Source organism: Rhipicephalus microplus, chromosome 1 (assembly GCF_043290135.1).
Source record: "Rhipicephalus microplus isolate Deutch F79 chromosome 1, USDA_Rmic, whole genome shotgun sequence".
Classification (NCBI taxonomy): Eukaryota; Metazoa; Arthropoda; class Arachnida; order Ixodida; family Ixodidae; genus Rhipicephalus; species Rhipicephalus microplus.
The window spans coordinates 65,735,075-65,758,963 of record NC_134700.1 but is presented as its reverse complement, the minus strand read 5'-3'; the positions used below and the strand labels follow the sequence as shown (position 1 = coordinate 65,758,963).

Sequence of the window (23,889 nt, the reverse complement as noted above, 5' to 3'; positions counted from 1 at the left end):
TGATTGAGCGAACGAGAACAGAAAAAATCGCTTTATCCACGGTTTTCTCATCTATGTTTCATGGCCGATACGTCACTCTTGTTTGTTCGAGGATCCCAACGAACAGCAAACCAACCAACCGTTTCTCTCTTATTCCAGGCTCTTCTCGGCACTGCTCAGTTTCTGTGAGTACTTGTTATTTACCGGGTTCAGAACGCATGATTTGGCATAAAGCTTTACATGTACCTTTGCATTGCATACTATGTGCTTTAAAAAACATTGTAAGGGGTTCATCTCGAAGGAACCATGATTACTTAAAACGATCGGTCCACACAGAAAGATGTGTACAAAGCTGCGAAGGGTAGCCTTTTGTCTACGCTGAACCTTAAAGGGACCGACGACTTATTGTTTTCGATCCAATTTTTTCCGGCGCGACAAAAAGCTGACCCTTCGCAGTGTTCTTAACTGCAGTAGTTAATCCCAAATAGCATGTAGTTATAAACAGTATTTTTTATCTGGTAGGTTCTGTATATGTATCTGCCCTTTTGCCCAGCAACGCTGAGAATCGATAGCGATGTCGGTAGCTCTTCTGGCGACTTGTGCACGCTCTCGTTCTGCTTCTGCAAGAGTTTTTCTAACTATAATTAACCATGTTGATTCTTAGCTTTGCATCAACTTTTTTTTTCAAAATAATAGGCCGCTACAGTGAGACGATGTGACTTTATACAGCTTCCGTGTATTTGTACCACGTTACGTGTGCCTGTGTCATAAGTGGCTTGTCCCGTCGTCGTTGGTCTCTCGACACACGAGCCAAGCCAAGTAACCGGAAACGTCACTGCGCATATGCGCGAACATGCCGACCACTGACCTCTGCTAGTGGGGGGGGGGGGCGGATGGCGCATCGAGCACTCGCGCTTGAAGCCACCGCAAGCCGCCGTTGGTGTCCCGGAAGCTACCACTATGAACAGTCGCCTGCAGCTAGCGCGAAGGCTTTTCTTTTCTTTTTAATGAAATGCCGGCCTGTAGTGCAGTAAACTGTACAATTAAACCAGAAAAGTGTCACGAAGACATTTCACGCATGTACCTCAAAATTATATTACTTTTTACGCATTCTGTGAGGGAATCGTGCTGGTTGATCGACTTTTTTTCAACGAGGCGTGTTGAAGATGTTTGGTTTTTTTATGTGCAATTTCCCACGCTCGAGGCTTCAAATATACAACAAGTAGGTCAATAACTTAAAGAGGGACAGGTGGACACCATCTCCGAAAAGCAGTCTTTGCCGTGACCATTTTGCAGTCATGTTTTGACTACTCGGTTCTAAAGACTCATCTTCGAAACAATGCCATCCGAACGCTATTTTCTTTCCGGGATCACTAACAAAAACCAAACCTTTGCGCACCTTGCTGCCATTGCACTCATTGCTACTTTTTTTAATAAAAAACTTCCTTTACGTTTTTTGCGTTATCTGACTGATGATTCATTAACCCTTTTCAAAATTTAGCACCGCCTATCGAACGGAGCCGAAAGCATAGTTTTTTTCCTGTCATATCTTATTCACCCAAGTAACGGTCAATGGCATATCGTGCAAACGTGGTACACGTCCTGCAGAAACGCTTGTGGTGTCTGTGTGTGCTGCAGGGAACGCTCATCAGCGTCACTGAGGCACACAGGCTGTGTTCCAATACTTACTGTAGACGGCTAAATATAGGTTTAAATGGGCGGCGGCCTTCTTAAGCCCCATTCCAATTCTCACGTAGCCGGTAAAATAGATCACTCCGAGAAGTCAGCATCGTAGACAAATGCGATGCAGGCTACTTTGCTGTCTAAACAAGATGGCAGCTCAGCGAATCACTGAGATAGACCGGATCTCGCCAGAATGGCCATCTGCACACAAACTGACGCTTTCCCAGACACTCAATGTGAGTAACGTTTATTTGTTTTCAATGCGAAGCATTTCTTAGCAAGCTTCGAGATTTTGAGCATATCTATCTATCTATCTATCTATCTATCTATCTATCTATCTATCTATCTATCTATCTATCTATCTGTCTATCTATCTATCTATCTATCTATCTATCTATCTATCTATCTATCTATCTAGCCGTCTACGACTTTTAGCCCTCCTGGCCGTTTCAATAATTGTATCAATACCAAACTTGGTGTGGGACAACATGACTGTATCAAGAACATATTTGACCTGTCATGACATGAAAATCATGACAAGTATGTCATGAATGCCATGCTTTACATTTCATAATTCTGCAGCTCTTGCGGTGGTTTTGTTCACATGGCATGTTGCAAAACTAGTGTGCTATGGCAAGATTGCATGGTGAACACAACTGACAGCCCCTAACATGAGAATGATGACATGCGTGTGATGTAACAACATGATTACATGCCACGCTCATGATATGCTCGCGGTGATTTCGCTAGCGTCAAGTATACCAAATTTGGTATTACGGTACGTGAATAGATGACGAAGGTATGTGACTGGTGCAAACATGATAACCATTAGATGCCTGTCCTGTAACAACATGACTACATGCCACGCTCATGATACACTGGCGGCCATTTCGCTCGCCTAAATTATACCAAATTTGGTATTACGGGACGTGAATGGATGACGAAGGCATGATGCAGGTGCAAACATAATAAACATGAGATGTGTGTCATGTAACAACATGACCACACGCTACGCACATGATGCGCTCGCGGGGCGTACGCTAGCTCCACACGTACCAAACTTGGTAGTACGCGACGCGAACCGACATAGGTAAATGACACATCCAAACATGATAATCATGGCATGCGTGTCATGTAACATGACTACATGCCACACTGATGATGCGCACACGGCCGTCTGGCTAGCTTCACATGTGCCACATTTGGTAATACGTGACGTCAATAGATGACGAAATGCCCTGCTATGGTGGTCTAGTGGCTAAGGTACTCGGCTGCTGACCCGCAGTTCGCGGGATCAAATCCCGACTGCGGCGGCTGCATTTCCGATGGAAGTGGAAATGTTGTAGGCCCGTGTACTCACATTTGGGTGCGCGTTATAGACCCCCAGGTGGTCTAAATCTCCGGAGCCCTCCACTACGGCGTCTCTAATAATCATGTGGTGGTTCTGGGACGTTAAACCCCACAAATCAATCAATAGATGACGAAGGTGTGTGCTTGGTGCAAACATAATAATCATGAGGTGCAGCCCCGCCGCGATGGTCTAGTGGCTAAGGTACTCGGTGGCTGACCCGCAGTTCGCCGGTTCCATTCGCGGCTGCGGCGGCTGCATTTCAGATGGAGGCGCAAATGCTGTAGGCCCGTGTGCTCAGATTTAGGTGCACGTTAAAGAACCCCAGGAGGTTAAAATTCCCGGAGTCTTCCACTGCGGTGGAAGACTCCGGAAAGCATTACACCCCATCTAGCATTGACGCCAGCGTGCGCTCGCGTCCATGCTACATTGGGGTGTAATGGGCCCTTCATGATGCGCTCGTGGCCGTTTTGCTAGCTCCACATATACCAAACTTGGCGTTACGTTACGTCAATGGATGACTAAATATATAACTGGTTCAAGCATGTTAATCCTAACACGCGTGTCATGTAATAACATGACAACATACCACGCAAATAGCGTGCTCACAGCCGTTTCGATAGCTCCACATATACTAAATTTGGTATCACGTGACGTTATTAGGGGACGAAAGTCAACGACACACCCAAACATGATAATCATGGCACAGAGGTCATGTACGGCGTCATTTGCCTCCACCTCGTAACGGTGAGCTGATTTTAAAGTGACATACTAACCTTTCTTATCCGTGCTTTCTTATTCGTGCATATCATCGATTTTCACTGTACGTGGGATCCGCCAATTTTTTTTTATTTTATCACGAAATAAGCCAGAAAAAACAACTGTTACGTTTGTTTATTTTAGATTTTTTTCTCGACGCGAGGTGGCGCATCGTCGCGTAAAAGCCGTCCAGAAGTGTTCCAGTTCTCGGGCAGCATGGGCTTGGTGCCGTCTTCTAAGCAGTCTGCGTAGACTGTCTACGTGCTGTCAAAGAATCGGAACACAGCCACAGTCCGCCACCTCACATGAGTGAACAAAATATGGTGGAAGGGGCATGTTGCCAGGCTGAATTTTCTAAAGGGTCTATTGGAAGGTTGTAGGTTATAGCGTTACACCATATTCAGAAGGCGTCACTTCGGCGTTTGTCGTGTTTCGTGTATCAGTGGGTGGCCATAAGAATGTTATATAAAAAATACAACAAAATACTATCACAACAATTGCCATCAGATAATATATGAATCGCGCCTAAAACGCCCACAACGCACCAGTTTCTGGGACAGCAAAGAGACTTCCCGGTGAAGGTCCCTAGATGAAGCCAGTTTCCAAGGTAGTGACACATTTTTCTTTCCTCCTCGCCTATTTTCCTGAAGCGCCCTCTAGAAGGTCAAAACTTTCATCAAAAGCGAATGTTTGGACTCAGTTGCTATGGTTAATAGTTGTGAATGAAATAAAAAAGAAGGAAACGAGTCGAAGAACAAACGGTTACTTTTATGAACATAAACAGCACGTCACAAGAGCATGCGGGATGTGCATCGCATAACTGGCAACGTTGTACAGTTCAATACTTTACACCACTAGTCATTGCGTCTCATGTCGTACATCGTAGTTCGTCCAATTATAACTTGTCCAGTTTTTCGAATGTGCTTTGAGCTGTGGCGCAGTAACGCGCTTCTTGCTGGATCCTGTCAGTGATCACTGGGCGCGTGATGTTGTGACGAGTGATTACAGCCGGCTTGTGCACACGTAAGGAAAAACCGTGGCCAGACTGGTACGAACGCTTGACTAGTAGCACTGCAATGAAGTTTTTTTTAAGTTTTTAATGTGCCCATTTGTAAAATTGTGATGCCGGAAAATTCTGGTGTGGTGCGCGGAACTTCCTAAAATGTGAGAGTTCTACTGGTGAGGTGACCCGAAGCAGCACGTTTCGGCCTGTTTATTACACGTTCTAGTTAACTGGTGAAGTGTGAAATATTTATGAAGGTGGGTTGATTAAACCCTCCAGCTGCTCTATATACATGCATACGCACAAGTATTCGTAACAACTGGCATGCACTAGACTCTCATTAGACGTGCGTCTGGCGTTTTAATAAACTCGCTTTGCAGATCCGCGTTGACGTATGTCGACAAAGTTACAATAAAGCGCTCGCGAGGAATGTTTTATAGCTGCACTTCACGGTGTACTTCATCTCGGATAACACGAGATGAGTTTTAGAGAGCGAAACCGTTTTCTGTTCTTTTACGGCAACCCAGCATTGTTGAAAAATGCGTTGTTCCATTGAATGAGCACCGCCAAACAATCTGATGTACACTAAAACGCTTCTTCTCTTCAGTTTATGTCCTGGCTGCGATTTCGTCTTGTCACGTCGAGAATGCGGCTGGAGCCATTGCTCAAGCATACTCATTTTGAATCTTTTGCATAATATAAATAACACCACAAGCCATTTTCGAGATCACGTGTAAGTAACACACCAATTAAAGACGCGGATGGCAGAAAAAAGGAGGAGTAAGCGAGAGAGTGAGCAGGACGGCTCGAAAACAACGAGTTACGCTACCTTGTAAACTTGTTTCATCTAGGAACCTTACTTCCGGTTGCTTCAGAAGCGCCTGCATAGGTGAGCGGTGATGTGTCGTCCAGCCTTCTTAATGGAGGGCCATGGTGCTGCCTAGCAGTTCACGTCATTAGACAAATTGTAAAGAGAAAGACCTCTTCGATTCGAAGTTTTAGCGACCCGGAAACTGCGTGCACGGTTTCATGAGCACGCAGAAAAGTTCCCAAAGACGCACTGAAGAGCATGGGATGATTACGTCACGCGAAGGCAGCGCCACTTTAATGACTACTAACGCTGGCCTACATTGACATTTTATTGAGTAATATCTGTTACTATCAAGAAGTGAACAGAATTTCAATACTAACAGCAAAATTGTTGACCACGTACAATATTTACGGTCACAAGACAGGGCACTTCAGATAATTGAAGTTTCTTCCACAAGGTTGTGACACAAGCTCTTCTCACGATTTTTAATGACGAATTCAAAATTTAACTCTACGTTTCACGAGAAATGCAGAGTTGGTTGCAGCATGGAAAGGAGAACCTTTCCATGCTGGTAGTCATCTCATTTCTTGTTCTGGACAGTCGTCGGTCCTTTTAAAGGCACACTAAAGAGAAAAAATAAATTTGTTTTGATGAACAAACTGTACTCTGAGAACTCTAATGCCGTGTCGTAAGCTTATTATTACCAGAGAAATTTAGGATTGAAGTTAAGGCAATTAGAGAACTCCAACCAAATATTGTATTCGGGAATCCATCGTTTCGAAGTCAGAGCAGCTTCTTCAACAGGGGTGAAAATACCAGAGATGTTCGGCGCTTACAAACGCTTGCTCACCTTGCGTGAGAGATTCACCGAGGTCCGTCGCAAACCCTGGCACTAAACGGAGGACGATGTCCCAGTGGTGTGGTTTATGCTCCCCGCTGTCGGCTGCTCTACCACCGCAGCCGTGGCCTTGTGGTAGAGTGTCCGCTTCGGCTGCGGGAGGTCGTGGCTTCGAATCCACGTGCCGCCGGATACCCACCGGTTATACAAATTGGGCACAGGCGTACCCCGGCCCGACACTCGGCTACTTTCAGGGGTGAAACGTCTGGGAAAGGCAGCCTGCGCCATTAAATCCCGTTGAAGCATAGGCTGAATGTGCCCAAATTAGATGAGCAGTGGCCGGCCGGTGTTCCTTTCTTTTTCCAGAAGCACTGCCTCGTCCAGGTAAATGTGGGGGTCATTCTCAATATTTGTGACTTGTAAAACACTGTTTCATGTTTACTATGACCTTCCTTCTCCTATCAAACTTTTCTGCCATTTTCCTATGGGATGTGTTATTTATGCTTACAAGAGGACCCTATACATGTGTGCAAATGACATATGATGTTTTGCCTAGCTGGGTTCTAAGGAGACAACAAAAATTACGAAAAATTTTGAAATTCAGCTAAAAGCACACGTCTTGAGTTTTAGGCATTAAAAGTAGCCAAAACTAGCCACGCCAGTGTGAAAACAATTCCAAGTTTTAATATATATAACTGAATGCAAAAGCTTTCGGGCGAAAATTCGAAGTAATATCGGACGAATCCTTCAAGATCAGAATTGCTGTTATTCAACAATAAAACGTTTACTAGGAAACTTTTATTCTGTACGAAATAGTACAGAATAAAAAATTTCCTGGCGGCGTCACAAATAGGCAGTTTCATAACGAAGTTCGTAGAGCTCCGAGTTAGCGTTTTCATGGTGCCACTGTCCATTCGTCATATGGTTATGCCCCTTAACTACACGCGTCATATTTCTAACGAGGGTATTCACCGGCGCAACGCAAACGCTACCGACGTTTTGTTAAACTTTCTGGTGGCACTCTCTTCACGCTTCTTGCTTGAATTTGTATACAAAAAGGATAGCATAATCAGAAGTAAGATTCACTCCAGTCTTATGGGAACAATAAATAAGAGAATTCAATGACTGGGCTTGAGATCTTAGTTGCTGAGACAATAATGTCACGGGGTCGTGACGTGGCCAAAGACAGGAAACTTCGTGTTGGGATTTAACTGTTTATTTGGGTGAACCTGTGCCCGGTAAAGGGAAAGTCTAATTACAGCAGCAGTGTTGCGCAGATAGCAGTCTCGGACTGATAGCGGCGAACGCAGCGTCGGCCTTCGATCAACAACTGACAAGCGGCGAAGCGCGTCGGCATTTATACCCTTGCCGTCGAATGTTCTAGCGTTATCGCTGGCGGTGGCGTAGGATCCAGAACAATCTGTATCGTTCGCACAGTGGGCGCGATCTTATCGAAATGATCTACTACAGTCCGGAACCTTCTCGAAACCTGCAGGCGCGGTTTGCGCCGAGAATCGTGTGGTGTTTCGGAACGATCACAAAAACTTGTGAAATGGAACGTGGCATTGCCCCCCTCTGAAAAAAAGGCATCGTCCTGATGCTTTAACTAAAGATGAAGGTACAAAAATAATGCAAGAAAGTACAATGAATTATTTACAATACAACAATAATACAAGAAACACTGTTTCAGTTTGTTAACGTGCATGAAACGGCTTGAGGCGCGCGACATGGACGACTTCAGGTCCCGATCGGCGTCGTTGAGAGTTCGTGATGCCGTCAGGGACAACCTCGTAATCAAGTGGTCCGAGACGTCGAACCACCTTGTACGGTTCGAAGTACCGTCGCAGAAGCTTTTCACTTAGTCCACGTCGGCGTATCGGCGTCCACACCCAAACACGTTCACCGGGCTGGTATTCCACGAAGCGTCGTCGAAGGTTGTAACGGTGGCTGTCGGTCGTCTGTTGATTCTTGATACGGAGACGCGCAAGTTGTCGGGCTTCTTCGGCGCGGTGAAGGTACTCGCTCACATCGAGGTTTTCTTCGTCGGTGACGCTGGGTAACATGGCATCGAGCGTCGTTGCCGGGCTCCTTCCGTACACCAATTTGTATAGAGATATCTGCGTCGTCTCCTGCACCGCCGTGTTGTATGCGAAGGTCACATACGGAAGAATGGCGTCCCATGTCTTGTGTTCGACGTCGACGTACATTGACAGCATGTCGGCGATCGTCTTGTTAAGCCGCTCGGTGAGGCCGTTGGTCTGTGGGTGGTACGCTGTCGTCCGGCGGTGGTTTGTTTGGCTGTATGCCAAGATCGCTTGAGTTAAGTCGGCCGTGAATGCCGTTCCTCTGTCGGTGATAAGGACCTCCGGGGCACCGTGACGTAGGACGATATTTTCGATGGAGAACTTAGCTACCTCGGATGCACTACCTTTTGGCAGGGCTTTTGTCTCGGCGTAGCGGGCGAGGTAGTCGGTAGCTACCACGATCCACTTGTTTCCGAAAGCCGACGTAGGGAACGGCCCCAGTAGGTCCATACCAATCTGCTGGAAAGGTCGGCAAGGTGGATCAATTGGCTGCAGAAGTCCCGCTGGCCTTGTCAGTGGTGTCTTGCGTCGCTGACAGTCCCGCCATGTCCTCACATAACGAGTGACGTCGGTGGTAAGACGTGGCCAGTAGTACCTTTCTTGTATCCTCGCGAGCGTACGGGAAACGCCGAGGTGCCCTGCCGTCGGATCGTCGTGCAGGGCCTGCAAGAGTTCTGGTCGCAGAGCTGAAGGCACCACAAGGAGGTACGTAGCTCGAAGCGGTGAAAAGTTTTTCTTTTGTAGAAGATCGTTTCGTAGAAAGAACGACGCAAGTGTGCGCTTGAATACCTTCGGGACTTCGGCGGTCCTGCCTTCGAGGTATTCTATTAGGGCTTTAAGTTCCGGGTCCGCCCGCTGTCGTTCAGCGAAGTCGTCGGTAGTTATCGTTCCCAAGAAGTAGTCGTCATCCGAGTCGTCGGGTAGCGGTTGGTCGACAGGCGCACGAGAGAGACAGTCAGCGTCGGAGTGTTTTTTGCCGGACTTGTAAATGACAGTAATGTCATATTCTTGAAGTCTCAGGCTCCATCGTGCGAGGCGACCTGAAGGGTCCTTCAAGGTGGCTAGCCAACACAAGGCGTGGTGGTCGCTCACAACTTTGAAGGGCCTGCCGTAGAGGTAGGGGCGAAATTTCGACGTAGCCCAGATGATGGCGAGGCACTCCTTTTCTGTTGTGGAATAATTTGCTTCTGCTTTGGATAGCGATCGGCTGGCATAACTAATAACCCTTTCAAGTCCGTCAGCCCTCTGCACAAGAACGGCGCCAAGACCTACGCTGCTTGCGTCAGTATGTATTTCTGTCTCGGCGAATTCGTCGAAATGGGCAAGTAACGGAGGCGTCTGGAGGCGATGTTTAAGCTCCTGGAAAGCGTGTTCCTGTGGCGTTTCCCACTTGAACTCCGAGTCGGCCTTGGTAAGGTTAGTGAAAGGATCGGTGATGCGGGCGAAGTTTTTCACGAACCGCCTATAATAGGCGCACAGGCCCAGAAATCGGCGCACGGCCTTTTTGTCAGTGGGCGGCGGGAAGTCGGCGATGGCGGCTGTTTTCCGTGGATCGGGACGAACTCCAGACTTGCTGATAACGTGCACCAGAAACAAAAGCTCCTCATACGCAAATCTGCACTATGCTGGCTTCAGTGTGAGTCCGGACGTCTTTATGGCTTGAAGTACAGCTTCAAGGCGCCGAAGATGCTCGTCGAAACTCGAGGAAAATACGACGACGTCGTCCAAGTACACAAGGCAAGTCTGCCACTTCAATCCTGCCAGTACTGTATCCATAACGCATTGAAAAGTTGCAGGCGCTGAGCAAAGGCCGAAGGGCATCACCTTAAACTCGAAGAGGCCGTCCGGTGTTATAAACGCCGTCTTCTCTCGGTCTCTTTCGTCGACTTCTATTTGTCAATAGCCAGTCTTGAGGTCCCTTGACGAAAAGTACTTGGCGTTATGGAGTCGATCACGTACGTCGTCTATTCGTGGGAGAGGATACACGTCCTTCCTTGTGATTTTGTTCAGGCGGCGATAATCGACGCAGAAACGTAGGGTCCCATCCTTTTTCTTCATTAACACCACGGGGGATGCCCACGGACTCTTGGACGGCTGGATAATGTCATCTCGCAGCATTTCATCAACTTGTCTCTTCATTGCCTCACGTTCTCGCGTCGAAACCCTGTATGGACTCTGACGGGGTGGTCTGGCATTTTCTTCGGTTATGATTCGAGGTTTCGTGATTGGGGTCTGCCGAATTTTCGATGACGACGAAAAGCAATCTTCGTATTGCAGGAGCAGGGCCTTGAGCTGTTCTTGCTTATCGTTTGGAAGTCTGGGATTGACGTCGAAAGCTATGGGAGGGGCTTGGTTCCTCTGAGCAGGTTCCGCAGAATCGGCGAGGGCGAAAGCACTGGTGGCTTCGACAATTTCTTCGATGTATGCGACCGTTGTTCCTTTGTTCACATGTTTGTACTCATTGCTGAAATTCGTGAGCATAACCGTTGCTTTGCCTCCCCGCAGCTCTGCAATTCCTCTTGCGACGCTAATATTTCGGGTGACCAACAGATGCTGACTGCCTTCAACAACGCCTTCCAAGTCAGGTGATTTAGGAGCGCCGACTGAAATAATGACGCTTGAGCGAGGTGGAATGGTGACTTGTTCTTCCAGCACATTCAAGGCATGGTGTCCTGACGGCGTGCGCGGCGGTAGTGCTTCTTCTGTGGATAATGTTATCGACCTTGTTTTCAGGTTGATGACAGCACCATGGAGGCATAAGAAGTCCATGCCAAGGATGACATCTCTCGAGCAACGCTGTAGGACTACGAAGTCTGTAGGATAAATACGGCCGTTAATTGTGACTCTCGCTGTGCAGATTCCTGCAGGCGTTACGAGATGACCTCCGGTTGTGCGGATCTCAGGGCCTTTCCAAGCTGTCCTAACTTTCTTTAACTTCGCGGCGAACGACCCACTGATGACAGAATAGTCGGCTCCAGTATCGACGAGAGCAGTCACACTGTGGCCGTCGATAAGAACGTTGAGGTCGCTAGTTCGCCGTCTCGCATTACAGTTAGGGCGTGGCGTCGGGTCCCGGCTGCGTCGGCTTGTTCCGCTGCTTCCATGTTGCGTCGTCCGGCCTCCTTCGGTAAGTGAGCTTTTGCCTTCAGGGCTTTGCCTGGTTGGTGTTGTGTTCAAAAAGCTCCGTCGCGTCGGCGTCGTCGTCGGAGGATCTTCGGCAGTTCGTCGCACAGCAACCGCACCTCCATCGGTTGCTGCCCTTAGTTTCCCGGATACGGGCTAGGAGACCGGCCCCGCGTTGGGCCAGAGTACTGCCGGGGGTGCGGTGACATGCGGCGGCTGGGCGACGGCGAAAGGGAAGGACTTCGTGGTGTCCATTGAGTTCCTGCCAGGTAGTCGGCGATGTCACATGGCCGATCTCCTGGCTGCGGTGTCCTTGCGGTGTCTTTGCGGTGTCTTCCCGGTAGAAGTACACACGACCGAGCTTTTCTTCGTTGTCCCAGTGGTTGAGGGCGGCCACACGGTCGTATGTTTCTAGCCAGGTTTCCCGGTCTTCAAACGATGAGCCATGGAACGTTGGTGGTTCCCTGGGTTGATGAATGACGATCGCGGGCTGGGACGCTCCGGTTGTCATTGTCGCTGCAGTCGAGGTCATGGTCTTGGTCTTCCGCGCCTTGTCTTGTAGAAGGCCGTACTCCGGTGGGAGACCTTGCTGTCGGCGGCTAGTTCGCTGCTCTTGGTTGGCGTCGGTGTCTTCTCCGCGACGGGGGCTGGGTTCACGGCTTGACGGGGGCGTCCGGTACATAAACGAAGCAGCACCTCCACCAGATGTCACGGGGTCGTGACGTGGCCAAAGACAGAAAACTTCGTGTTGGGATTTAACTGTTTATTTGGGCGAACCTGTGCTCGGTAAAGGGAAAGCCTAATTACAGCAGCAGTGTTGCACAGATAGCAGTCTCGGACTGATAGCGGCGAACGCAGCGTCGGCCTTCGATCAACAACTGACAAGCGGCGAAGCGCATCGGCATTTATACCCTTGCCGTCGAAAGTTCTAGCGTTATCGCTGGCGGTGGCGTAGGTTCCAGAACAATCTGTATCGTTTGCACAGTGGGCGTGATCTTATCGAAATGATCTACTACAGTCCGGAACCTTCTCGAAACCTGCAGGCGCGGTTTGCGCCGAGAATCGTGTGGTGTTTCGGAACGATAACAAAAACTTGTGAAATGGAACGTGGCAATAATATTGAAGGATATATTGCAGCGATTTTCGTCATCACTTTTCCCTGATGACAACGTCTGACCAGGTAATAATTTTCATTCGAAGTTCATAACAAACCTTTAGAGATGGTATAAGAAGTTCATTCCATACCGGAGTTCTGTAATCAAGGAATGTAAAACGCCCCAGATCCAGGCCACTTTTGTTGTCTCCTTCACTACCAACGAAGACTCAGGGTTGACTTCAGCAATATATGGCCGGAAACCGAAAAAAATGGAATCAAGGAAGTGTGACCTTACTTTTAGGCTTGGTGGTCCCATGCTGCCGATTTCCCACAGGACGCGTTCCCTCCCCAGCAACGATGTACAGGGCGGGTGTCGAAATTTCCCAAGCCACTATCCCATGTTTTCCTACAGGAGCGTTGCCTGGAAACTTTTGATCCCCGCTGTACTTCTTTCTGCTGAGCACTAGCGAGAAGAGTGCTTCCGCCTATCTAGCCAGTAGGCACCCATCAGCAGCGATTCTTCGTCTCCCACACCAGTAGGAATGGTAAAATCGATGAACGTTCATTGGATTATAGGCATGCCATTATTCCATAATGCATAATCAATTTCTGCCTTTGGAATGATTGAATTATTTAATTAAAAATACTTTCTTATTCGATTACGGTGACCGTCAAGTCCAGCAATAAACATCAGCCCTGGGCCTGAGCCAAGGTGTGCAAAGGGAGAGATGCGGAAACGCCGAAGACAACCGCACTTACTCTGTATCGCTACAGGCCATATTTATTTGTATGGTATTAGAAAGAGTCCAAAGCCGGTGGCAGCCCTGCCCGGTTGAAGCAGAACTGAACTCACTCTCGTCTCCGTTGTCTACTTCTTCCACCTCCAAGCCCTCCCCAAGGCTTTAGGCGCGGGCAGGAGGCGGGCCCACCCCAACTTGGCAAAAGTGCACTTCTCCGCTTTTCTATGGTCACAAACTATATGGCATCTATTGTGTGCAGGAAAACCGCCAGCGAAGTGCACGTTGTGCTCGTTTGCTATATTGCATAGTTATTACATTTGGTGTGTATGCTAATTTCTTTGTCACATCGTAATGGCGACCAATGATAATAGAGGCGTGGTTTGGCCGTTGTTCACAGAAGACTTGAAAACGACAACCGTAATTTGAGATAAAGGAAGAAAGCGTTGCTCAAAGCGAGTGACGAAAACTTTCATGTTAACAGCCCCTTCACAGAATTATAATAATGTGCTAAAGGGTCATGCTCCAAAGAACATTGGTCATGATTAAAATTTTGTTGTTGAAGATCCCATTGCGAAAGGCACGAATCCGCCTCTTCAGGTAAGTAATCACAAAGGCGCGATTTCAGGCAAAGGCCTATTTTGTTCCTTGCGTTTCTATCAGACCATTTTGATATATGAGCGTGATTTAGATGCTTAGATGTTAGGAATGGGCTTCGTAGTGTTTTTACAGTGCTTATAAATGCGTAAGTTTAGAGTTTGTGCCTGCAATGTCCACAAATGGCTATAAATAAGTGTATGAAAAATTTGTACCTATATGAACGCTACTTCAGCTCAAATTTCACTCTCGAGTCTAGCTTCAGATAAATATTCATGTTGTGCAGCAACATTGACTGTTCCGAGCGCTATGTGGGTCACACTATTTCTTTAGTTCGACCAACTTTTAAAACCTACCACTAGCAGCACTGAAACGGGTTGTGCCAGCCACCATGGCACTGACACGGCGCCAGAAAGTGAAATGAAGGAGAGCCGAACATGAAAAGCAGTGTAAAAGTTATAAAAACAAGACAAACGTTTTTGTCACGCAGTTTTTCTGTGTAGTTTACTTTTTCAGATGCTCACCGATTGTGGAAAAAATTGACCGTACACTGTCCACGCAAATTAGCAATATTAGGCGTTTTAGGGACCTAATAAATGCTGTGTTTTGATCCGTACTCCCTTAGATGTAATGGGTGTCATAAGGTTCTGCATCCTCAGTTTTACTTCATTAGGAAATTACGTGTATTAAAAGTGGGAGAGCTAAATTCAACTTCTGATGATATTCATCACGAGCGAGACCATAAAAAATCCCAGCATATTCACGGAGTGAGTGATGATGAGTGGGGCTAACGTCTGAACGTCTATATGTGCTTCTGTCCATTTGTCTGTCTATGCGTTCGTCCGTTTGTTGGTCCGTGCGTCCATTCATGCGTTCGATCGTGCGTCCGTCATCTTTCCGCTGAGAATTACTGGGAGTGAAATGGGGCGACAACAAATTTTGAGGAGAAAATGTAGCATTACAGTTCGAGAGATACTATCTTCCTTTTTTTCTTGTGTTTTCTTCTCTCGGTTACGCCACACGCAGGACAAGGCTTCGAGTAAGAGGAGCTCCGCCCCTAAAAACTATGTTTCGCTATCTCTCACATGTTTCTTTTTAGCTTCTAAAGGCGTAGGCTTGTGCGGCGTCGAAGTGGCCACCACTATGGCGATGGCGCTGTAACGCTCGTGCCGCTAGTACGCGGTTTTCTCACTGGATGGGATGGGGATGGTGATTGCGATGTGGCACTCACACAGCTACTACTCGGCTTGCCCATTAGATGGTGCCGCGGCGCTCACTCCCCTCCTATGCGTGCTCTAGTGTGATAGGAGACCGCTAGAGGCGCAGCTATAGATAGAGAGAGAGAATAAAAGGAGGGAAACGTAGGGAGGTTAAGCAGAATTTTTAACATCCGGATTGCTACCCCGATAAAGGAAAGGGAGAATAGAAAAAAAAGATAGAAAAGAAAGCGAAAGAGCGAAATAGACGCTCGAAAAAGAAGAAATTGTCACCTGGGGTGCTATAGCCTATACAATAGGCCACTACCACGCAAAAAGTTCAATAAGGTCTTTACTGATTTTTTGTGCGAAGACAGTTCATGTCGTCTTTCAAGCACTGATTGTTCTGACAAAAGTATGTCGGCAAAGCGAGCTGACGCAGCAGCTAACTGCCGTCTTTGCGCGCTGTAACGAGGGAAGGGACAAGGAACGTGCTCTATCGTTTTATCGCTTCTGCATCGATCGCAAGCAGCACTGTCTTCCATGCCGATTCGGAAGGCGAAAACCTTAATGAAAGCGGCACCAAGCCACAGTCAGCAAAGCACTGTTGTCTCAAGTCGAGAGATTCTGGATGGAGTCCGAAATCGACGAGACGTGTCCCGCCTTTGCCGTCGAATTTGCCGTAAGCGCTCAGCATTCCACGGGAATTTTACTTCTTCATTAGCCACTTTTCAGATGTTTATTGCACCATCAGTCCTTAAATAAGGGATAGATTCTTCTTCACAATCTTTGTGTGCTGATAGAGCAGCTGCATCATCATGTTCGTTGCCCAATATGCTGCATTGACTTGAAAGCCCCTGAAATATGATTTCGTGTCCTTCGTCGAAGAGGTGGTGAAGCAGCTTTTTAATTTCCAGCACTAGTTGTTCATGGTGTCCCCGGCGTAAGGCGAATACCAAACATTGTAGTTCTGCCTTAGAGTACGTGAACACGCACCATTTCTTCGCTACTTGGTGTTTAATGACATTATCTGCGCTACGTAGTGCAGCAAGTTCCGCAGCTGTCGATGATGTCTGATGGGATAACCTCATCTTCGTCGTTGACGCTGTTCCAGAAAAGATCACCGACCCTACAAACTTATCCACTTCAGTGGGAGTGTCAGTATATTGATGGTTATGCTTTATGTACTTCTCATACAACAAGAGAGTTCTTGTGCTTCGTGTACGAGTGACGAAGACGACCGAGCGGAGGGCTCGCCAAGCAGCTGCAGCACGCACTGCAGTGAAGCATGCGAAGCTGAAGCTGTATGAAGGCTCCAGCAAGAGCGACTTCAGCTGAGAGCCCACGAAGCGGTAGTGAAACGCGAACGAAGTGTTTGTCACATCTTTACATGACAATTGAATGAGCAATGTTTAACTCCGGGGCTGCTCACAATCATCAACAATTACTCCATGGATATGCTATGATTTTTATTGCCTTCTGGAACTTTCTCTAATGCCTGCAGTGCTACATACGCTGCTGTTAATTCTGATCGACAGAAAAAAAACCTATATCGCTCTACTTCCCACAGAGCCTATACCGATGGTATGTTTGAGGCCCAGATGTTGCTGTGTAATCTCGCACGGATGACCTCGAGGAAGAAATTATGCTTGTACACAACCGCAGTATTATGGAGGACTTCTGCGATACCTAGCGGCAAAACGGTGCAAAGAGGCTGTTCCCACGAATGCGAGTTTCTTGTTCCTCTTCCCTTTCAACTCTGGCTCATGCCCCCTTTGGGGCTCTTATTAATTTCATTGTCTCTCTCGTTTCTAAATATGAAGAGGTAGGATATATAACGGCTCATTTGTTGTTGTAAGACACAATATTAGGACGAACTCACGGGCAATAATGCCAGAGAAGGTATAGGGGTGTTATTAGAAGTCACTGTAAGTGGGAAAAGAGAAAAATGGGCGAAAAAACAGATTGCCACCACATTTCTTGGCAAGCCATCGAATTCGGCTCACTTGACTAGAATTAAAGACTCGGTGTATGTCATTCATGGAATAAAAATTGTTCAAGAATAGAAATAAAGATAAAAAGAAAAGAATACCCATAGCTGATCAGTAATTGCTACAAGAAAATCATAACAGATGTTGCGCAGCAAACACATGGAAGAAAAGCTCATTCATTGACACAATAGAGACAAGGGTGAAATAAAATATCGTTGAGATAATGCAATAAATAAAGCATGCAACACACAAACACGGGGTAACAATACTTTGTATTTGTTACTAACTACGGATCTGGATAATATAGGTGAAATCTCATTCCTCGAAGAGTTCAGTGACCATAAGCTTGTTGAATAAACAATAAACACCCTCTCAAAGTCTCGGGTAAAACTAAAAAAAGGTGATTAAAGACTACAGTAAGGCCGATTATAGTAGTATGAACTTGAACTTGGAAGAAATTTATAACTGCACATTCCTTCCTTCAATGTTAAGTCGTAATGTCGATATAAACTGGTCATTGTTTAGAGATGAGGTTACTTTATTTTTAGACAAATACGCGCCTGCAATTTCCATATCTAATGATGAGAGAAAGCCATGTTTTAACAAACATTTTCAAACCTTAATGAATCGAAATAAAATGGCTGTATTTGACCGTTCCGCATGATTCAGGTGCCTCTGTTTGGAAAAGATATAACGATTATCTTAGAAGTTACCCTTTCGCTTTATTCACTGCAAAAACAAGCATTTTAAACGTGACCTACCTTCATTATTAAAATGCAATCCCACAAAAATATGGCAACAATTATCACCAGCTTCTGCTGTTACAGATGTTGCTTTGAACGGTGAAAATTAATTACCTCTTTCAAAAGATGAGTGTGCAAATACATGTAATGATTTTTTTTTCTTAACAAGGGAAGATTATTCCAGCATTCCTGATTTTCCGAAACTTGATCCCCTCTTCATGGCGCCTGTAGATATTAACATTGGGGACATCACCAAACGAATCAACAGCCTTAAAGTTCCTGCCTCTATTAATCTTGATAATATCAATTCAAATATACCAAAAAACATTTTTTGCGTCCTCCCCAATATTACTTCACATCTTCAGACGGTCCTTGTCTGCTGTCCAACTTCTCATGGACTGGAATATTGCAAACATTATTCTTGTAGCTAGAGCAGGGGGTAAAAAATCAAGTTAAATATTATCAATCAGCCGTAAATAAATACTAATCTTCTCAATCAGCTGTAAATTACTTGAACATATCATTGCTTTTCTCAATTACAATAATCCTGAATCAAACATTTCAACTGTACACAAAATGGCTTCCGAAAAATTTTCTGTTGCGATACGCAACATTTAGGATTCACGTGAGACCTACACAATAATTGGGACTATAACACACAGACAGATTGCGTTTTCCTAAAACTTTTGAAGGCCTTTGATTATGTCGCCCATTGTCATCTGATCTATAAACTGCCTGCCCTAAAATTAGACTCTTTAATGCCATCAGGGCACCGAAACTTTTGTTATTTAGTAAACAGCTCACATTTTTAAATGGTTTTCATTCATATCTCGCAAAAGTCAGTTCAGTAGTGCCCCAAAGCAACGTTCTTGGCCCTCTACTTTTCCTATGTTTCAATAATGATCTGCCGACTTAAATTTCACCCTGCATACGCCTTTTCAAAGACGACTGCGTCATTGATCAATCTATAACTACTTCTACTAATCATGTCATCCTTTGAAATGACCTCTACCTCGTGCTCAAAGGCATCAAAAACACAAATTAACTAGCGTTGAAATCTTTCTAACTCCACATTCAGCATCCACAATCTTGCTTGCTTAACATTTTTACGTCCACAAGCAGCTAGAATATGCCTCACGAGTTTGGTCCCGTCATCAATTCCATTTAACACAGATGATCAAAGTCATTCAAAACAGAGCAGCCCGCTTCATTCCTCTTAACTACCAACTCTATGCATAATTTCTCTAATGATACAAGATATCGAATTACAGTCATTAGAAATCCACTTTGCGTTGTTTCACAAGTATATTCCGTACATGAAGACATTTGCCTCTGCCACACCAGATCGCAGGTCAGCACGTACGCAAAATGAGCGCAGCTTTACGCGTTTTTTTGACAGGGCACGCGCATTTGACCTATCCACATTACCACAGGAAATAACAATGTGGAATAATCTTTTTAATGTGCTTGTTTCAGTGACTAACAGCAAGTTGTCACGAAAGCAACTAAACTCTCATTACACCTAGCGTCACTTCATGGCCATTTACCTAGATGTGCATTTATTTGGCTACATTTAATTTGTAAGCAATGTATTTGTTATCAATGTCATTGTTACGTTGTATCCAGTTTGCATAGTGCAACTGTATACGTTCTCAATGTTTTTTTATTATTTTTCTTTGTATATGCCCTCCATACCCTATAGTTTAGGAAGACCCTGTGACGTATGTTAGGTCAATAACTAAATACTTCTTGGGAGAGTAATGAATCGTGAAATTTATGGCTAGGTTCACCAGTGACTCATTCAAGTATTTTATTTCATTCTGCTAAAGCAATGGAACAGGCCACAAGCTTCGCTTTTGAAAGTAGAACATGGCTCCGTCATGGTGGTCTAGTGGCTATGGTATTCGGCTGCTGACCCGCAGGTCATGGAATCGATTCCCGGCTGTGGTGGCTTCATTTTCGTTGTACGCGAGATTGTTGTAGGCCCGTGTTCTCAGATTTGGCTGCACACATAGAGTTTCATACAATGATACCTAGAGTGGAATCTGGCGCTAATGTCTAAGCGGGCTCCTTCAGTGGCACTTGTATCCGCATGGGAATGATGGGAAGTACAGGCTTCGGATCTGCTTCGGATGGATCACGCTCTGAAGATTTGCGACGCTTTTTCTCCGAGTGTGAAACAAAGTAATATAAAGTCATATCAAATTAAAACTTTTTCATTTTTGTACGCAACTTTTATTGCAAACGGTTCTTGTTATTACGTGGTAGAAGGGAAGTTTCGACATATTTAGCCACCAGGGTATGCATTTCTCTGCCCTTGCGTTCCAGATTTGGCATGAAGATCTAATGAACTATTTCTCACAACATCTGAAAAGAAATATTCGTGGTTTCCTTCGAAAGTTCGCAATATCTATTTATGCAAACAACAACACAGTATTAAGTGAGAAACACTTAACGATTTGTTCAATGAACTGGCAGCGCGGGGGTCAACACAGACACAAAGCAAAGAAGAGGCAACCAGTAACAACTGGTTTATTCTCACGTTCGAAGGACATATAAGTACACGAGGGTGCGCATGTCTACAAAAATAAGATGAGAGTTTGAGCAGCATGCGTGGCGTTCATTCGAAGCACTTGTCTACGAATTATCTATACAGTAAAACTCACAGTCAAGTAGTGATAATGATGGATGGCTGATACATGGATTCTTATTTCTAGAAATGTGATAAGCTTCGGAAATTTCACGCATGGTTTGAAGCCAATGCCGGAAGGGCACACTTGTTTTTTTTTTTTCAAACAACGGTTGACACTTGCAGGAATTGTAATGTGAAGCTAAAACAGAAAAAGGACTACCTTTCAAGGAGCTCAAATGCTCCCTGAGGCGTGTATTCAAACATCGGCCGGTTTGGCCGATGTACATGCAACCGCACGTTAGCGGTATGCAATACAATACTCTTGAAAACACTTAACAAACTTTTCCGCATGTTTCTGCAAACATCCTCTGCTTTTTCATGCACACTGGGCCCTCCTATGCACCATGGCGCATATACGGCCCAATTTATTGGGTGCAGAGAAAATAACGCGCACATCGAGCTGGTTCCCCGCACTTTTCAGTCCATGCGCCATTTTATGAATGCAAGGAATGATGGGTACGCGTTTGTTTCCTTTATTGCATTCTGGAAAACACATGCACGTTTATCACCGTTTCTCACCATCCGCAGAATTCTCTCACACACCAATGTAATTAGTTACGGCGGGTGCCCAGCAGCGAATAACCGTCTTAGCTACGCTAAGAAACCATAGCGCACCATGTAGATACAGCTTATTTCAAGCGCTGAACGAAGGCATGAAAGTACAATTCCTCGTTTTATAAGTTTGGATTGGCCGGACGAGTAATCTAAAACAGGTTTCGTGGATAGAGGTTTTTATTGCCAGCAAAAATGATTGCCTCCAAAGAATAGAGAAATGTCTAGAAATTGCAATTTATGATTACTCGGAACCTCCGATGTGAACTGGAGGCCCATGCCCTCCGTCTCGAAGCATGCCAAAATAGCGTCATTGTTCACTGCAGAACATTTCTTTACAAAAATCAGGTAATCGTCAACGTATCTGAAGATTGCCTTAAGACCGCCTTAAGCACTAAACTACCTTCAGGCACTAAAACCTAACAGTGTCACTACATACTAACCATGCAGAATAGTTGATGTAAAGGTGTAAAATATTAAAGGCATCAAATAATAACATGTCGCCCTGAAACAATGCAACATCAAAGACCATAAATTGGACACACAAATCGGGGTGAAAGAGTAACCTCTTACAGCTAGCAGAGGTGGAACAGCCAAGATAAAATCTGGAGCAATAATTTGGAGCATCATATCTTCTTTTCCAGGAAGAAAATTTAAATTTGGAGCAGGTTTCACGAAAAACAAACGCAGCATATTTCGCCTGAAATTCTAAATTTACAGTATTGATTGATATGTGGGGTTTATTGTCCCAAAATAACCATATGATTGTGAGAACACCGTAGTGGAGGACTCCGAAAATTTCGACCTTCTGGGGTTCTTTACGTCACCCAAATCTGAGAACATGGGCCAACCACATTTCTGCCTCCTTCGGAAATGCAGCCGCGGCAGCCGGGATTTGATCCCACGACCTGCGGGTCAGCAGCCGAGTACCTTAGCCACTAGACCACCAAAGCGGGGCTCCAATATACAGTAGTACAACAAATTGGACTGAATCACACAGAAGAAAAAATATATGTAAAAACTATTTAACATCCGTAATTCATTCAAAATACATGAGAGTGCAGCTATTTCAAAAAGCAGTGTCTTGAACTGCCCCACAGTACTAACAATGCTAAAACTCACAACAGCATTTGCCGAGCTTGTCGAACTGTTTGACAGGCGACCCAGAAATTTGAGAAATTTGTAAAGGAGAAGTTCAAACTGGTGGCGAAAAGAAAAAAAGTGGCATACGATTTTCTTTATCGTTTCCTAAGGCCGAGAAATTCACATAAATCACTTTGAAAGACGGCCAGCACTAATACTAGTACTCGTTATTTTATGGCATCTGCATGCGTGAGTAATCAAGGCCAAAATATTTGTTGTCCTGTGACAGCAAGTATTAATAGCCACTTCTAAATCATAAAGCACTTTTTCGCAGAGCAGAATTGTACGATGGCAAAAGCGACTTAAAAAGCGTTTTGCATTTGTGAGAAAGGGGTGCGAAACTTTTTTTGAAACCGCTCTGCTTTTAAATGAGAAGCATTTCTTAGCGAACTTCGGCGACGTTTAGCGTATCTATCTATCTATCTATCTATCTATCTATCTATCTATCTATCTATCTATCTATCTATCTATCTATCTATCTATCTATCTATCTAACTATCTATCTGTCTGTCTATCTATCTATCCCTCTATCTCTCTATCTATCTAGCCGCCTACGACTTTTAGCTCTCCAGGCCATTTCGATAAAGGTATCAATACCAAACATGATATGGCTTCACTTGACTGTATGAACAACATATTTGACTAGTCATAACTTGAAAATCATAACATGTATGTCATGAATGTCATGATTTACATTTCATTTTTTGCAGCTTTTGTGGTGGTTTCGTTCACATCGAATGTTGCAAAACTAGTAAAAAATTACATGATTGCATGGTGCACAAACAACAGACCCTACCTAGAAAATAATGACTTACGTGTAATGTAACAACATGACTACATGCCACGCTTATGATGCGCTCATGGCCGTTCCGCTAGCGTCATTTTAATAAAATTTGGTATTACGGGACGTGAATGGATGACGAAGTTGACTGGTACGTGTGAACATGATAAACATGAGATGCGTGTCATGTAACAACATGACTACATGCTTCGCTTATGATGCACTCGGAGCCGTTTCGCAACTTGACATGCACAAAACTCGGCATTACGCGCCGCGAACGGACGACATATGTATATGACACATCCAAACATGATAATCACGACATGCGTGTCATGTAACAACATGACTACGTGCAACACTCATGATGTGCTCACAGCCGTTTCACTAGGTTCACATATACCAAATTTGGTATTACGTGACGCCAATGAATGACGAAGGTATGTGACTAGCGCAAACATAATAACTAAACCCCGGCTGCGGCGGCTGCATTTCCGATGGAAGCAGAAATGTTGTAGGCCCGTGTACTCAGATTTGGGTGCACGTTAAAGAACCCCAGGTGGTCTAAATCTCCGGAGCTCTCCACTACGGCATCTCTCATGATCATGTGGTGGTTTTGGGACGTTAAACCCCAGATATCAATCAAGAAATGACGAAGGTATGTGCCTGGTGCAAACATGATAATCATGAGGTGCGTGTCATGTGACAACGTGACTACATGACACAGTCAGGGCGC

The 23,889-nt window shown here is 45.3% G+C and overlaps 1 protein-coding gene across 1 annotated transcript in view; it reads left to right on the top strand.

Annotated features, from left to right (window-relative positions):
* Positions 1–81: 81 nt before the first annotated feature.
* LOC142773495 (putative defense protein) overlaps positions 82–23,889 on the top strand; it is a 116,969-nt gene continuing 93,161 nt past the window's right edge. The window contains exon 1 of the mRNA XM_075874555.1: positions 82–164. The gene's annotated coding sequence lies outside the window, so the exon portion shown is untranslated. The remainder of the gene's footprint in view (positions 165–23,889) is intronic.